Source organism: Rutidosis leptorrhynchoides, chromosome 11 (genome assembly GCF_046630445.1).
Source record: "Rutidosis leptorrhynchoides isolate AG116_Rl617_1_P2 chromosome 11, CSIRO_AGI_Rlap_v1, whole genome shotgun sequence".
NCBI classification, from domain to species: domain Eukaryota; kingdom Viridiplantae; phylum Streptophyta; class Magnoliopsida; order Asterales; family Asteraceae; genus Rutidosis; species Rutidosis leptorrhynchoides.
In genome coordinates this window covers 99,444,182-99,457,840 of record NC_092343.1, presented here as the reverse complement: position 1 = coordinate 99,457,840, position 13,659 = coordinate 99,444,182, and the positions used below count along the sequence as shown (strand labels likewise).

General features: G+C 31.0%; 1 pseudogene; it reads right to left on the bottom strand.

Annotated features, from left to right (window-relative positions):
• Nucleotides 1–495: 495 nt before the first annotated feature.
• LOC139874811 (cytochrome P450 71AV8-like) lies at nucleotides 496–1,864 on the bottom strand (annotated as a pseudogene).
• Between the last annotated feature and the right edge of the window lie 11,795 nt (nucleotides 1,865–13,659).

Sequence of the window (13,659 nt, the reverse complement as noted above, 5' to 3'; positions counted from 1 at the left end):
TAACCGGCCATGTATAATGTATTAGTGCATTTTTTTTTTTTTTTTGGAAAGGCAAATCAATATACTATAAATAATCGCAAAAATATAGTACAATAAGGGGGAAAACCCCAACACACCCGCTAAAGACCGCACAATATCTACATGGGGAGAGATATAAGCGGGATGCCAAGGAAGCATCCAACCTAAACTCCACACCTCGAGTTACATATCACAAAAACAACTAGGATAATTAGACGACTAGACTATTAGACTTTTTGGGTCCAAAAGCCATGAGTGCCACTCGATAGATAAAGCTTTACATCTTTTCGCAATCCATTCAAAACTTTTCACTTGAATTTCGTTGAGCACAACCGGAGGATTCCAACACGATTTTTTGAAGACCATGTATTAGTGCATCTATCATTTACATTCTTTATTATAGGTAAAATTATTTTGAACATTATTGGCACATTACATAACACAAAACTAACAGAACAAACTTACACGAGGGGATCACTAATTTGTATTGTATGGACTTGGAACCAAAAACAAGTCATTTTTTTGCTTAAGATTAATTCCTAAATGATCGGTCATATCAAATTCTTCGAATGTTTCTGGGTTTGGAAGTTCCCAATTGAAGTGGTATAGTGGCATCACAAGCGGGAGCTCCATATTAGCGAACCCCATCGTCATCCCTGGGCACATTCTTCTTCCTGATCCAAATGGGAGATATTCAAAATCCGTGCCCATCATGGTAACCGAACTCTCCCTAAATCTTTCTGGTACGAAACATTCAGGATCAACCCAGTAATCTGGGTCCCAACCTATTTTCCATGTGCTAATCATAACTTTTGTTTTGATAGGGATTTCATATCCCCCAATCTTACACTTCTCCCGACACTCTCTCGGTATAAGTGGAAAAGGAGGGTGCAACCTTAAGGTTTCCATGATTACCAATTTTAGATAGTCTAACTCTTGAATATCCGACTCGTGAATCTTTTTCTTTCCCTTGAGTACCTCTCTAATTTCGGTTTGTGCTTTCTTCATGACCTTTGGATTCTTCATTAGGTCTGACATTACCCATATAATTGTAACCGAAGAAGTATCTTAACCCGCTCCAAACATATCCTGTACGTGCCACAACGACATTCTTATTGTATGGATAAATGAATTGAATGAGGTATTCTTAATCAATAACAAATAAAAACTACTAATTAATAATTAATTTACGACCGGTATGACTGCTTTGATGTTATCATTTGTTATCAGAAATTCAAGACCACCATCATTTTGTAACCGCAGTAGGACATCCAGAACATCTTCGTTCTCGAACCTTGCACATAACAGTGTTCACCATTGTCAAAACTCTTTCACTGAGATTTACACTAGTCGATCCTTCCGCGGCTATAGATTCAACAAGGTTCCATGATTCTTGTTCACGAAGAGATCGAAATGATTGAACTTTTTTAGCACTTAGAAGCTCCAAGACGCATATCTTACGCATTTGTCTCCAATAGTTACCGTAGGGAGAGAAACCGATATCAGTGTAGTTGTATATAACAATTTCGGCACTTAGAAGGTTGGGTCTGTTTGAAAATGAGATATCATGGTCTTTCATGATTTCTTTGGCTAAAGAAGGAGATGATATGACGATGGCCGAGCTCTCACCTAGTTGTAGATGGACAATTGGTCCGAGTTTTTCAGCCATGTTTGCAAGAGCTCGATGTGGTTGTGTTGCGATGAGATGATGTACGTGGCCAAGTATGGGGAGCTTCCATGGCTCTGGAGGTAGTTTTTTGTTGGAATGAGTTTTCTTAAGTCGTTTGATGATGAAGAATAAGAGGACAGCTAAGATGAGAACAGAAATGGAATACTGGATGTCCATTATTAATTATTAATTCATGTTAATTGGTAGTGTTGACATATTTAGAATTTATAGGCAGTGGCGGAACTTGAATATTTGTGTTGAGAGGGCCGGAATCAAAGAAGATTTTAGTGTCTTTCTTGACCGATCGGTGCGGTTTTTAAAAAATAGTAAATCATCTCTTATATTCTTAAATATGTTTTTCAAAAGTAGATTAATTTGAATCATCTCTTATATTCTTAAATATGTTTTTCAAACGTACCTGATTGATTTCTTTATATCACTGAAACCACCCAATTAGTATTTGTGCTTAGGTTAATTGTCTTTATAAAATTTAAAGACCAATAGAAATGTCTTATGTGAAATGAATCCTTGGAATAATAGTTATGATAGTTCTCTTAGCATGTGGTTAGTGAGTTAACTTGAGGATATAGCTCTCTCAGAATTATTATACAAATACTTTTAAGAGGGCCAAGAGAGTTAGAAAGAATTAATCAACTATATGACACAAGTAAATTACATAAGTATCCCTAAATCTTAGGGAGGCCATGGCCCTCTTAACTCTACAAAGAGTTCCGCCATTTATAGGCCTTTCAAAAAACAAACTGCCATCGAAAATTGACTGTATATATCATACTCGAGGAAAACGTTTTGTAATACTTGACCTGTTTCTAAAATTAGTGTCCGCATTATATATATATATATATATATATATATATATATATATATATATATATATATATATATATATATATATATATATATATATATATATATATATATATATATATATATATATATATATATATATATATATATAGTGGTAGGATCAAGAGGGAAGTAACCATTCGGGGGGAAGCGGGGGAAGCAAAAACTTTTTTTTTTTTTTCGTTTTTTGAAAAAACTTTGTTCACGAGCATTATAGATGAGATGAAAATATGAACATTTAGTAGAGACACTTTGTGATAAATGTTTTTATTTTGTCGGAAAAACGCTCGAAGAAGTAATATATAACAATTATCGTGTTTTTTGAGCGTATTTTGAGGTTTTAGCTATTGGGGTTTAGATATTAGGGTTTAGATATTAGGGTTTATAGGGTTTAGATATTAGGGTTTAGAAATTTAGGGTTTAGGGTTTAGATTTAGGGTTTAGATTTAGGATTTAGATTGAGTTTTTAACACGAACGGTTTAGAGTTTAGGGTTTAGGGTTTAGGGTTTAGGGTTTGGTGTTTTGGGTTTATGGAATAAACCCAAAAAACTAAACCCTAAACCCTAAACTCTAAATCGGGCTAAATTTTACTTCACAAAACATGAAAAAAAACGTTCATATTCTTCACGAACAATATTATCTTGAATGTTATTTTTGTCGATCGTTTTCCCTCCTAAATAATAACATTCATCACGAAGTGTCTCTTCTAAATGTTCATATTTTCGTGTGATCTTGATGCCGAAAAAAAAATTCAAAAAAAACGAATTTTTTTTTTTTGCTTCCCCCGCTTAGTTTTTATGCACTTAAATGCAACAAATTACCTGAAAATATTAATTAATGTTCATATCATTAACAAACATATGTTATTACCATAAATTACATGTTAAATTATTAATATATAAAATGTTCACATGTTACACAAATAAATATGCACATGTGAACGGAAAACTATATATTTGATTATATAGGTAAAATATAAGTTTTTTCAAACTATTTTATGTTCATTTTTACTCTACATCAACATTTCATGAATGATTAATCTACTCAAATGTGAAAATCTTTGTAAATTAAAAGTTCTCGGAGTTCTTGCCTTTTTTATAGTTCTCGTTTGAACTTTTGACTATATATATATATATATATATATATATATATATATATATATATATATATATATATATATATATATATATATATATATGGGCATGATCAATGGGGAAGTAACCAATCGGGGGAAGCGGGGGGAAGCAATTTTTTTTTATTCGGAATTTTTTTAGGCATCAAGATCACACGAAAATATGAACATTTAAAAAAGACACTTCGTGATGAATGTTATTATTTAGGCGGGAAAACGATCGACAAAAATAACATTTAAGATAATATTGATCGTGAAGAATGTTAACGTTTTTTTTCCATGTTTTGTGAAGTAAAATTTAGCCCGATTTAGAGTTTAGGGTGGGTTTAGTCCCTAAACCCAAAACCCTAAACCCTAAACCCTAAACTCTAAACTCTAAACCGTTCGTGTTAAAAACTCAATCTAAATCCTAAATCTAAACCCTAAACCGTAAATTTCTAAACCCTAATATCTAAAACCTCAACATACGCTCGAAAAACACGATAATTGTTATATATATTACTTATTCGAGTGTTTTCTCACCAAAATAAAAACATTTATCACAAAGTGTCTTTATTTAATGTTCATATTTTTATCCAATATATAATGTTCGTGAACAAAGTTTTTCAAAAAACGAAATTTTTTTTTTTGCTTCCCCCGCTTCCCCCCGATTGGTTACTTCCCCTTGATCCTACCACTATATATATATATATATATATATATATATATATATATATATATATATATATATATATATATATATATATATATATATATAGGGGAGGGATCCACTGAGAATACTTGTACTGTGAGAACCTGAGAACTCATATTCGAACAAAAAATTGACGCGGCCGAACAAAAAATTTTGAGGGGTATTTTAGACATTTTACAAATTGTATACATAATGATCTAATTGACATTCATAACTTTCTTAAACCCTAAAATCTCAAATTGTTCTTCCCCAAAATCAAAATCGATTTTTAACCTAAATTGAAAAATTATATAATTAATCAAAATCGATTATGAAAAGAGGAAATTCTGATAATGTTGAATCATCTGTTAATAACTCTAACAAAAGATATCAAGTATAAGATATAGTTGAATTGAACAATGTCGACAGTAAGAGTAGCTCAGACGAAGATTCAAATCCAATAGATGCTTCGTTTCATTGCGATCTGGGTTCTCAAGGTTTTTTAAATTCAATGTTTTAATTAATTATTATTATTATTGTTATGCTTGACAAATAATTATCAGTGTTATCTGCTTTAATTGTTCGTATTATGTGACATACTTTAGTATTATTGTAGAACATTATGTGTAGAACATCATGTAGAACACACTTGAAGAAAAAGTAGCATGTATAACAGCATGAAGTTGCAACATCATGCATCTAACATCTGCTATGATATGAATTTAGTTATGTAAGTACAGTTAAGACTCATATTTAAAGATGCATTAACTTGCATCTGATATATAGTCTATAAAATTCAGCCTGAAAAATATGCATTAACTTGCATCTAATGCATCTGAAAAAAATGTGATATGTTTAGGGAAGTACTGTTATCTGAAATTTGTAAATCTTGCATCTATTGTGATATGTTTATCAAATACTATGTTATGCATATAGTTATGTAAGTACACTTAAGACTCATATTTAAAGATGCATTAACTTGCATCTGATATATAGTTTAATGCATCTGAAATATAGTCTAATGCATCTAAAATATGCATTAACTTGCATCTGAAAAAAATTGTGATATGTTTAGGGAAGTACTGTTATCTGAAATTTGTAAATCTTGCATCTGTTGTGATAAGTACAGTTAAGACTCATATTTAAAGATGCATTAACTTGCATATGATAAATAGTATATGAATTCAGCCTCAAAAATATGCATTAACTTGCATCTAATGCATCTGAAAAATTGTAATATATTTAGAAAAGTAGTGTTATTTGAAATTTGTAAATCAAGCATATAAAATGTTTGTTATCTTTGCAGAAACTGATCGAATGGATACAAAAAAAAAATGCAAAGTTAGTAAAAAAATGTGGAACTACGTTTTACAGTGAGATGAAATGAAAGATTATCTAAGAAATTTAAAGAAAAAATTAGTAAGGAAAAAAAACAAAAACAAGTGGATAATATAGCACATAGGCAAAGTCCTACTGTATTATATAATACAATTAGAAGTTTAAGTAGTGATAAAAAAAAGTGATTTGATAAGTATGGGATTTGAGAGCTTATTAGATTTTAAGATTAAATCACTTCCAGGGAAATTTTCATTGTGGTTAGTCGACAAGTTTGATGCAAAAAGTTTGAATCCTGATTTAGGTCATGTTGAATTAAAGGTTACCAAAGAGGATGTTAATGAAATTCTTGGTTTTCCAATTGGAGGTATAGTTGTAAAAGCAGTACAACGATTAGGAAAGTCAACAAATGATTTATTCAATAACTTTAGGAATGATTACCAAGACTGTTATCAAAAGGGTTTTCAAAGAATATATGTTGGGAAATTACATGAATCAATTTTGAATATCAAAAAAGGAGGTGATAGGTTTAAGCTTGAGATGTTGATAATGATTATGACTATTACGGTTGAAGGCAATTCTAATTCAACTGTAAATCAAAGATTTATTTCGTCAATATCAAAATTGGATGATATTGCCAATATGGATTAGAGTGAGTATGTGATTGACTGTCTTAGAAGAAGTAAGGACAATTGGAAAAAGGATGCTTCTAACAGTTGGTATACCGGTCCTCTTACATTTTTGGTGGTATGTAACTATTTATTGTTTTATATTTTTACTTATAAAAAATTCTATCAATGTTCCTACAACAAGATTCAAATTTTTACTTTTTAAATTATGACAGCTATGGTATGTTAGTAAGATATCAAAGTTGTATGAAGATTCGAAGTGTACAATACCAGAAATGTTAAAATGGACAACTCAAATGTTGATTGAAAGAGAAGATGACGAATTAAAAAATGGTGGATTTGGTAATGAAACAATATTAAACTTCATAAAAAATAAAAAATAAATTGTATTATATAGCCCACCTGCTTCTAGCTCTTACATACAAGAAGACCAAGAAAGTATATTATTATCTAAAATTAATTATGATAATATAATTAAAATGTAACTATTACCTATTTTGAACAATAAATCTAAAAAAATGTAACTGTAGAAGATGATGATAATGAAGATGGAGAAGAAGAAAAGGTTGAACTGGAACAAGAAGAAGAACAAGAAGAAAACGAAGAATATAGAAATACAAATCATGAGTTATTTGAAGATACATCTGAGGTACATACTTTCTATTTTTGTTTATTTAATAAAAAAGTTTTGATTTTAATAATTTTTAAAAAAATATCAATTCATTTAATATTGCTTTTAATCCAGTTCGATTGTCTTCATATCCGAAAATTACATGATATGGCTGTTCAAAAGAATGATGATCTAATAAATCAGATGGAGAAGATACTCATGAAACATGGGGATAATGAAAAAGTGTATGCCATAATTGAATTAATTAGGGCTTCAATGATAACAGATGTACTTGATAAAAAAAGAAAGTTAGATATGATGCTAGTAAGAAAATAAGTGGATAGAAAGAATGAGGATAGAGCAATTGAGACGGCGAATGATATTGAGAAAGAATTACCTTCTCCCCCAGATAGTATATTTGAAGAAATAGGAAAATTCGCAGATCTAGTTTGTGAAAAATATCATGAGCAACAAAGTTTGCAGAAGAAATTCTTTTTGTTACCATTGCCAGAAATTGAAAAAGTTGGAATATCGACAAAAAATACACCTGACATTTTTGATGGGGTTATAAATGATAAAGAGATAAGAGTATCACCCTCATTAAGTGGTTTTGGGTTTTCAAAGGAAAAGGAAGAATGGGAGAGACAAACTTTGTCATTGAGATATAAAAGTGACCAAGAATATGTTGATAAATTTGGTGAAGATGCACAATTGTTTTCTGTACCCATTGTTAGTGAAGGTTTGAAAAAGAAAGTTGAAGATGGAACAGAATGTCATGAGGAGAGATTAGACAATTTGTTTGCAGAAAAAAAAGTTAAACAAAGAAAACAAAACTTATCCATATTCCTGATAATACCAATACAATCGTGGATATTAATAGAAAACTAACAGAGTTTAAAATTAAATTGGCATCGACAATGTTTTCGGGTGCAATATATGAATAGTAAGTATTCATAATTGTAAATAAAATCTATTAAAATCAATTATTAATTTTATAATTTAATTAATTTTTATTTTCAATGAATTTGTGTTCATGAGTAAAAATAGAGTGGAAGTAACTGGAAAGTATGATGTCAAACTCAAATGTTCACGTCGGCGTAATTCAGGCATGAGCATCGATTCCGAATTTCCAGAAAATGACCAAAAAATCTTCTCCTAAAAGACTAATGTGTCACACAAGATTTGTAGTAAGTTTTACATTATAAAAAATAGTTAATAGAATTATATTATCTTGATTAAAATTAATAAAAAATTATTATAAAATGTTTGATATAGATCGATGAAATCTTCAACTCATTTAATAATCCATCGAACTGTGATGATTATCTGCCATACTTTAATAAAGAAATGGATGAATGGATTACGAAGTTTCCGATTTCAATTGCAGAAATTGATGTTGTAAGTGTTATACTTTTTTTAACTACTTAAATTTAATTTAACTTATTATGTTTCGAATAATAGTCCTTAATATATATTTTTCAGGTATTTTTCCGTATTTTTCTAAATAAACATTATTACTTGACATGCTTCAATTTGCGGACATCAAAATGTTATGTTATTGATAATATTTTATTTGAAGAAGGATGGGAAGACGTTTACAGACATGTAACTGAATATTTGGCAAGAAAATCATTGTCCAGAATCTTTTATATATGTTAGTACTTTTAAAAACTATGTTGAAAACTCGAAAAAGTTAGACGAGTACTTAGTTATTTACCAAGTTGACCAAAAATTAAATGTCTGTCCAAATTTGATTGAGTTTTACTGATTTTGACTTATTATAAGCCACTTTGACCGAACAAAATTGACTAAGTTTGACCGATAAGTACTACTAACTTGAATTGAATGATTTTAAATATTTGGTTTATTTTTTATTATATGAAAAATATACTTTTTATATTTGTTTTCTTTTTGAATTATCACAGATGTAGGGTTTAATGCTTTATTATGCTGAAAAGAAACATCCAAACTCCAAATAAATTTTATTTCAAACTTTCGAGAGAATGAGGATGCCATGGAGAACAAAAAGCAATTCAGTTGACTGTGGAATTTTTATGATGAGGCATATGGAGACGTTTATGGGGACTGCAATGTCAAGATGGGTGTGTCGATTCAAGAAAGAAGGAGATATGCAAAAGCAACAACTTAATAACCTTAGATGGAAATATCTAGCCAAAATTTTAAATTCAAAACACAACACCCTACGTTTGAAGACACCTGACATTCTTCAAAATTTTGATGATATTACACTTGCCTTTTAAGAAGAATTCCCAAACGAAACGTTGTGTAATATCGAGGCAAGGCTGGAAAAACATGCATAAGAAAAAAAATTGAAAATGTATTTTTTTTATGTTATCTTGTTATTAGAAAAAATGGATATGGATATGAGGATTTATATTTTGTCTTTATGTATTAATGTTTGTATGTTTGTACTTGCCGTTTAAATAGATATAATGTTTCATTTTAAATCTTATTGTTTGAATGAAATATATTGTTCAAATTTAAATCGAAAAAGTGTTTGAATGTATATTTGATTTTTTCCATTTTACCCCTACAAGCATAGGTAAAAAAATTATAAGTGCTTGAATGTTCAATTAGATAATGAATATATTCTAGCAATTTAAGACCTACATTTTAAAATCTACAATTACTGTTCTAAAATTATTGTTCTACAATTTACAATTTAAGTTGTACAAATTATGTTCTATATACAAACTCTTACAATTTAACTTCGAATTCATGTACAAATCTCAAAACAAATTATAAAAATTTGTACATATTCTACATTTTTTATGTACTACAAAAAATTGCTCGAATTTAAAAAATTGTTCGAATTAAAAAAATTGTTCAAATTTCAATTATTATTCTTTAACATGTATAGTGTAGAACAGTTAATTGTAGAACATATACGCGCAGAACAAGAAATTTGTTCGAATTTAAAAAGTTGTTCGAATTTGAAAAATTGTTCGAATTTATAAAATTGTTTGAATTTGAAAATTTGTTCGAATTCAAAAAATTGATCGAATTCAATTATTATTCTTCAACATGTATAATGTTAAAGAATAATAATTAACTGTGTAACGACCTGACAAAATCTCGTCATTGACGGCGCCGTTAACTTAGGTCCCGTTACGTGGTCAAAGTCCCTAAATGAGACGCGTTTGACCAAAATTATGTCGCATTCATTTGAAACGTGTGACTTGTAAAGTTTTGAGTTTCCAAACAGTTCAACGACGAGTTAAGTTTACAAAAGTTGATAAATATAAATGAAATAATTTGCGACATAATATAAGTTGTAAATCACGGTTTGCTATAAATAGCGTAAGTATGTATGCTTAAGTTAAATCCAAAAGTGCTATCACTAGCGTATGCATGTATGCTTGACTCCAAGCATGTAATCAAAGTGTGCGGAAGCATGTATCAAGTAGCCAAGTATGAACCTGAGAAACATATAGAAAACTGTCAACGAAAAACGTTGGTGAAATCATAGGTGTATTTGTAAACGTTGTTTTTGAACCACAAGATTTTGTATTTCCATAACGTTGATTATCTAAATTGTTTGCATTCCAAAAGTATGATCGCGAGTACCCAATTATCAAGACTTAACTGTTTTGTACCCTGTTACGTAGTGTTAGAACATACACTAAACCCAAAAATATATTTCATCCGCTAACGGTAGCGAACCGTCCGAATGAGGCTCGTCAAGCCCATGTGATCACATAATATAAGTTCTCGCTTACACCCTGCAAGTGTAACTAATGATAATTGAATTGAGGCTTTTTGTTCTAACTCGCTGTGGAATGTTTGTTTTCGTACTTGTGTTCAAAGCATAAAAGTATGTAGTATAAAACTGTGTATGTTTCTCATCCCATGATTTAAAAGTATAAAAGTTGTTGAAAAGATGGGACTATGATCTCACCTCGAGTGCACGAGTATAAATGTTCTTCATAAAGTAAACGTGTGCATGAAAGTTGCTTAGTCTTGACCTAAACAAGTAAGTTGTATCAATTAACCGGTTACGACACAAGGTCGGGCGAAATGTGTTCAATTAGTCCTATGGCTCATTACAACTCGAATATATATAGCATGTGAATCACGTTGTCAAGTTTCATGCAAGATATAAGTATAAAGCACGTTAGAAAGATTGCATAAGTGTCTGGTTAAGTTTGACTAAAAGTCAAACTTTGGTCAAAGTCAACGAAAAAGTCAAAGTGTTCGGGTCGGGTCTGGGATAATTTTTCTAAGCTTAGAAGTCATATATAAGCATGTTGGCCAAGTTTCATGTCAATCGGAGTTGCGTAGCATAGGTAGAATTTTACGAAAATTGGAAATTTTGGATAGCCCACTTTCCACGCTTATATGCTCGAACCAAACTTCAAATAAACATAACTTATGAACCGTAAACATTCAAAACACGTATCTTATATTGTTGGAAAGGTAATTTAACAAGGAATACAACTAAACATATTTCATTAAAGAAAAACATCATTTACAAAAACGAAAACCTCATCGAATGATCATTATTTAACGTTTCAAGCTCCAAAAATGAAAAAGGTGATTCGGGAATCCAATTTACACATACGATATGCCGTTTTGAAGGTAATTAAACATACATTGCAACTAAATACTTACTAACAACATTAACAAGTATTCAATGCATCAAAATTCCATTTTAAAGTTCATCAAACCCTAACCAAGAATCATTAATTCATCAATTTTGTTTATGAAGTTTTTCTAGGTCAACCAACATACCAAAACGAAGCTAATGATGCTAGTAAAACTTTTAACACATGAGCTTTAACATTTAAACAACATTTAATCATCCAAAATCAAAGATTAAACTAACGCATTTCAAGTGTTCATGCTAGTTACTCCAAAACAACAAATCGAGCAAACCCAACACATATTCATATTAGACTTGAGCCATAGACACTAATTAACACCATTTCAAGTCAAAAATACTAAGAACATGAAATCTAGAGTTTTAAAAATGTTACCCAAACGAGATGAAATTGATATCAAGTTGTAGAGGATGAATAGAGGATTTCAAAAGTACAAATCGTTTTGATGTTTGATTGCTAGATTGGAAATGGATGATGAATCTTTGCTTATGAAGAAATGAGAGAAAAAGTAGAAGTATCAAAAATGGTGGGGAGGTGGAAATGAGTGGTGGGGAGGTGGTGACTAGTTCAACTAGTTGCCACTTTGGCCCAATGGCGAATTTAGTCCCTCGAGTTTAAAAGCGGGTGCGTGAATTAACAGAACGAATTATTTTAAAAATGCAAATTAACGAGAGATGTTAATTAAATAACGGGAATATTAAGAACGTTAGTTAACGAAAGATACGAATTTAGATAACGAAAGATATTATCTAAAAAAAAAAAGACGGGCGTTAAAATAAATTAACGGAAAAAGGCAGGATGTTACATTACCTACACCTTAAAAGAAATTTCGTCCCGAAATTTAGTTAGAAGTAGTGGTCGTTATTTCTTCCTCGAGATCTTGCGTTGCAAATTCTACGAATAGGTGAAGGTACTTCCTTGGGCATTTCAACGAACTTCGATAGTCGGGATCTTTACGTTGTTTTAGAGTTTGGTTTCACGATTCACAATTTCAACCGGTTCTCCTAGGAAGTGAAGTTTGTTATCGATAGTAAGCTCATCGAAAAGGATAACAAGTTCTTGTTCGGCAAGACACTTCTTTAAGTTTGATACGTGGAATGCAGGATGAACGGAGACTCAAATGAGTTGGAAAATCTAAACGGCTAGCAACGGGTCCAAAACGCCCCAAGATTTCAAAAGGATCAAAATATCACGGATTTAGCTTTCTGCGTTTCCCGAAACAGATTACACCTTTTTAAGGCGCAACTTTTAACGTTACGCGGTTACCCACTTGGAATTTGAGAGGTTTACGTCTAACATCGGCGTATCTCCTTTGGCGACTACGGGCCGTCTTGAGCCTTTCTTGGATTTGAACGATCTTAACGGTTATTTCATGAATGAGTTCGGGTCTTGTGGTTTGCTTGTCACCTACTTCTAACGAATAGGAGAACGACATTTGCGGCTATATAAAGTTTCGAAAAGGTGCGGCGTTAATACTCGAATGATAACTATCGTTGTAAGAGGAAATCAATTAAAGGCAACAACACAAGTTCGTGATATGTTTTCCAAGGTTTGAATCGTATGTTTGCTTGGTCCTTCGGGTTGTGGTTGATGTGTTGTACTCATGTCTAAACGTGGTCCCGAGGCTTTTTGTAAGGCACCCCGAAATTTAGAAGTGAAACGAGCATCTCGATCCGAAATGAAGTACATTTCTGTAAGGTATATTCGAACAAGTTTGTTAGGACAAGTTTCTTATCGGTTTCTGAAAAACGTTCCTTAGAACTATTCACCCTCATGGCGAATACTAGTATAACATGAAGAGTCTCTCTCTCCGTTGAGAATTTAGAATAAAAGATTTCTTTATACAGAAGTACAAGTGCAAGGCGGGAGAAGTTTCCGCCTCGATATGAGCATATCAAGCGTTTCGTATATAACGACTCTCATTTTTCCATTACATATTTTTCCAATATTAAATGCCCAAACAATATAATTAAAACTTAACGATTAAACTTTAATCAATAATTGTTAAGTAATAAGAATTATAAAACGTATTAATTAACTTTGTACAATAAATTGACAAGTTAATAAAAGATGAAAAATAAAAGCTAATTAACTTTTGAACAAGATATA